Source organism: Astyanax mexicanus, chromosome 6, assembly GCF_023375975.1.
Source record: "Astyanax mexicanus isolate ESR-SI-001 chromosome 6, AstMex3_surface, whole genome shotgun sequence".
NCBI lineage: Eukaryota > Metazoa > Chordata > Actinopteri > Characiformes > Acestrorhamphidae > Astyanax > Astyanax mexicanus.
The window spans coordinates 56,001,935-56,006,470 of record NC_064413.1 but is presented as its reverse complement, the minus strand read 5'-3'; the positions used below and the strand labels follow the sequence as shown (position 1 = coordinate 56,006,470).

The following is a 4,536-nucleotide window of genomic DNA, read 5'->3' as shown; positions in this document are numbered from 1 at the left end:
TCTTATGAGTTTTATAGGGAATTATTATGAGGATGGGAAAATAGTGAAAAACGTAAAAAAAAAAAAAAAATTGTATGATAAAATGATTTAGATACACTTTTCTCTCTTTTTTTTATGTAATTTACTTTAATTTTTTCTTATTTTATTTTAAGTGCTGACACAGTAGGTGTAGGTATATGGTCAGTAGGTGTCAATATCTGGTCAGTAGGTGTAGATATATGGTCAGTAGGTGTAGGTATATGATCTGTAGGTGTGGGTATATGGTCAGTAGGTGTAGGTATATGGTCAGGAGATGTAGGTATATGGTCAGTAGGTGTCAATATCTGGTGAGTAGCTGTAGATATATAGTCAGTAGGTGTCAGTATATGGTCAGTAGGTCTAGGTATATGATCTGTAGATGTGGGTATATGGTCAGTAGGTGTAGGTATATGGTCAGTAGGTGTAGGTATATGGTCAGGAGATGTAGGTATATGGTCAGTAGGTGTAGGTATATGATCCGTAGGTGTAGGTATATGATCAGTAGGTGTAGGTATATGATCAGTAGGTGTAGGTAGATGGTCAGTAGGTGTAGGTATATGGTCAGTAGGTGTAGGTATATGATCAGTAGGTGTAGGTATATGGTCAGTAGGTGTAGGTATATGATCAGTAGGTGTAGGTAGATGGTCAGTAGGTGTAGGTATGTGATCAGTAGGTGTAGGTATATGATCAGTAGGTGTAGGTAGATGGTCAGTAGGTGTAGGTATATGATCAGTAGGTGTAGGTATATGATCAGTAGGTGTAGGTAGATGGTCAGTAGGTGTAGGTATATGATCAGATCAGTAGGTGTAGGTAGATGGTCAGTAGGTGTAGGTATATGATCAGTAGGTGTAGGTATATGGTCAGTAGGTGCAGGTATATGATTAGTAGGTGTAGGTATATGATCAGTAGGTGTAGGTAGATGGTCAGTAGGTGTAGGTATATGATCAGATCAGTAGGTGTAGGTAGATGGTCAGTAGGTGTAGGTATATGACCAGTAGGTGTAGGTATATGATCAGTAGGTGTAGGTATATGGTCAGTAGGTGCAGGTATATGATTAGTAGGTGCAGGTATATGATTAGTAGGTGTAGGTATATGATCAGTAGGTGTAGGTATATGATCAGTAGGTGTAGGTATATGATCAGTAGGTGTAGGTATATGGTCAGTAGGTGTAGGTATATGACCAGTAGGTGTAGGTATATGGTCAGTAGATGCAGGTATATAGTCAGTAGGTGTCAATATCTGGTAAGTAGCTGTAGATATATAGTCAGTAGGTTTAGGTATATGATCAGTAGGTGTAGGTATATGATCAGTAGGTGTAGGTGTCAGTATATGGTCAGTAGGTGTAGGTATATGATCAGTAGGTGTAGGTGTCAGTATATGGTCAGTAGGTGTAGGTATATGGTCAGTAGGTGTAGGTATATGGTCAGTAGGTGTGGGTATATGGTCAGTAGATGCAGGTATATGGTCAGTAGGTGTAGGTCTATGATCAGTAGATGCAGGTATATGGTCAGTAGGTGTAGGTATATGGTCAGTTGGTGTCAGTATCTGTCAGTACCTGGTCAGTAGGTATAGGTATATGATCAGTAGGTGTAGGTGTCAGTATATGGTCAGTAGGTGTAGGTATATGATCAGTAGGTGTAGGTATATGGTCAGTAGGTGAAGGTATATGGTCAGTAGGTGTAGGTATATGGTCAGTAGATGCAGGTATATGGTCAGTAGGTGTAGGTATATGGTCAGTAGGTGTCAGTATCTGTCAGTATCTGGTCAGTAGGTGTAGGTATATGGTCAGTAGGTGTATATGGTCAGTAGGTGTATATGGTCAGTAGATGCAGGCATATGGTCAGTAGGTGTAGGTATATGATCAGTAGATGCAGGTATATGGTCAGTAGGTGTAGGTATATGGTCAGTTGGTGTCAGTATCTGTCAGTATCTGGTCAGTAGGTGTGGGTATATGGTCAGTAGGTGTCAGTATCTGTAAGTATCTGGTCAGTAGGTGTAGGGATATGGTCAGTAGCTGTAGGTATATGGTCAGTAGATGCAGGTATATGGTCAGTAGGTGTAGGTATATGGTCAGTAGGTGTCAGTATCTGGTCAGTAGGTGTAGGTATATGGTCAGTAGGTTTAGGTATATGGTCAGTAGATGCAGGTATATGGTCAGTAGGTGTAGGTATATGATCAGTAGGTGTAGGTATATGGTAAGTAGGTGTATATAGTCAGTAGGTGTCGGTATCTGGTCAGAAGGTGTAGGTATATGGTCAGTAGATGCAGGTATATGGTCAGTAGATGCAGGTATATGATCAGTAGGTACAGGTATATAATCAGTAGGTGCAGGGATATGATCAGTAGGTGTAGGTAGATGGTCAGTAGGTGTAGATATATGATCAGTAGGTGCAAGTATATGGTCAGTAGGTGCAGGTATATGATCAGTAGGTGTAGGTATATGATCAATAGGTGTAGGTATTTAATCAGTAGGTGCAGGGATATAATCAGTAGGTGTAGGTATATGGTCAGGAGATGTAGGTATATGGTCAGTAGGTGTAGGTATATGGTCAGTAGGTGTATATAGTCAGTAGGTGTCGATATCTGGTCAGAAGGTGTAGGTATATGGTCAGTAGATGCAGGTATATGGTCAGTAGGTGTGGGTATATGATCGGTAGGTGTAGGTATATGGTCAGTAGGTGTATATAGTCAGTAGGTGTCGATATCTGGTCAGAAGGTGTAGGTATATGGTCAGTAGATGCAGGTATATGATCAGTAGGTACAGGTATATAATCAGTAGGTGCAGGAATATGATCAGTAGGTGTAGGTAGATGGTCAGTAGGTGTAGGTATATGGTCAGTAGGTGCAGGTATATGATCAGTAGGTACAGGGATATAATCAGTAGGTGTAGGTATATGGTCAGGAGATGTAAGTATATGGTCAGTAGGTGTAGGTATATGGTCAGTAGGTGTAAGTATATGATCAATAGGTGTAGGTATATGATCAATAGGTGCAGGGATATAATCTGTAGGTGTAGGTATATGGTCAGGAGATGTAGGTACATGGTCAGTAGGTGTATGTATATGGTCAGTAGGTGTCAGTATCTGGTCAGTAGGTGTCAATATCTGGTAAGTAGCTGTAGATATATAGTCAGTAGGTTTAGGTATATGATCAGTAGGTGTAGGTATATGATCAGTAGGTGTAGGTGTCAGTATATGGTCAGTAGGTGTAGGTATATGATCAGTAGGTGTAGGTGTCAGTATATGGTCAGTAGGTGTAGGTATATGGTCAGTAGGTGTAGGTATATGGTCAGTAGATGCAGGTATATGGTCAGTAGGTGTAGGTATATGGTCAGTTGGTGTCAGTATCTGTCAGTATCTGGTCAGTAGGTGTAGGTATATGGTCAGTATCTGTCAGTATCAGTAGATGCAGGAATATGGTCAGTAGGTGTAGGTATATGGTCAGTAGGTGTCAGTATCTGGTCAGTAGGTATAGGTATATGGTCAGTAGATGCAGGTATATGGTCAGTAGGTGTAGGTATATGATCGGTAGGTGTAGGTATATGATCAATAGGTGTAGGTATATGATCAATAGGTGCAGGGATATAATCAGTAGGTGTAGGTAGATGGTCAGTAGGTGTAGGTATATGGTCAGGAGATGTAGGTATATGGTCAGTAGGTGTAGGTATATGATCAGTAGGTGTAGGTATATGATCAATAGGTGTAGGTATATGATCAATAGGTGCAGGGATATAATCAGTAGGTGTAGGTATATGATCAGTAGGTGCAGGTATATGATCAGTAGGTGCAGGGATATAATCAGTAGGTGCAGGGATATAATCAGTAGGTGTAGGTATATGGTCAGGAGACGTAGGTATATGGTCAGTAGGTGTAGGTATATGGTCAGGAGATGTAGGTATATGGTCAGTAGGTGTAGGTATATGATCAGTAGGTGCAGGGATATAATCAGTAGGTGTAGGAATATGATCAATAGGTGTAGGTATATGATCAATAGGTGCAGGGATATAATCAGTAGGTGTAGGTATATGGTCAGTAGGTGCAGGTATATGATCAGTAGGTACAGGTATATGATCAGTAGTTGTAGGTATATGGTCAGTAGGTGTAGGTATATGATCAATAGGTGTAGGTATATGATCAATAGGTGCAGGGATATAATCAGTAGGTGTAGGAATATGATCAGTAGGTGTAGGTAGATGGTCAGTAGGTGCAGGTATATGATCAGTAGGTACAGGGATATAATCAGTAGGTGTAGGTGTATGGTCAGGAGACGTAGGTATAAGGTCAGTAGGTGTAGGTATATGGTCAGTAGGTGTAGGTAGATGGTCAGTAGGTGCAGGTATATAATCAGTAGGTGCAGGGATATAATCAGTAAGTGTAGGTATATGGTCAGGAGACGTAGGTATATGGTCAGTAGGTGTAGGTATATGGTCAGTAGGTGCAGGTATATGATTAGTAGGTGTAGGTATATGATCAATAGGTGCAGGGATATAATCAGTAAGTGTAGGTATATGGTCAGTAG

At 40.7% G+C, this 4,536-nt stretch overlaps 1 long non-coding RNA gene across 4 annotated transcripts; it reads left to right on the top strand.

The window, feature by feature from the left end:
* Positions 1-232: 232 nt before the first annotated feature.
* On the top strand, positions 233-3,988 carry LOC125802337 (uncharacterized). 4 transcript variants are annotated; one of them, XR_007439374.1, is made up of 6 exons: positions 233-649; positions 1,717-1,810; positions 1,866-2,286; positions 2,434-2,908; positions 3,640-3,723; positions 3,913-3,966. It is a non-coding gene; the product is annotated as an uncharacterized LOC125802337 (long non-coding RNA). The 4 variants fall into 4 exon arrangements; XR_007439375.1 differs by lacking the exon at positions 3,640-3,723 and having other exon boundaries at positions 3,850-3,988; XR_007439376.1 differs by lacking the exons at positions 3,640-3,723; positions 3,913-3,966 and having other exon boundaries at positions 2,434-2,818; positions 2,882-3,004.
* Positions 3,989-4,536: the final 548 nt, after the last annotated feature.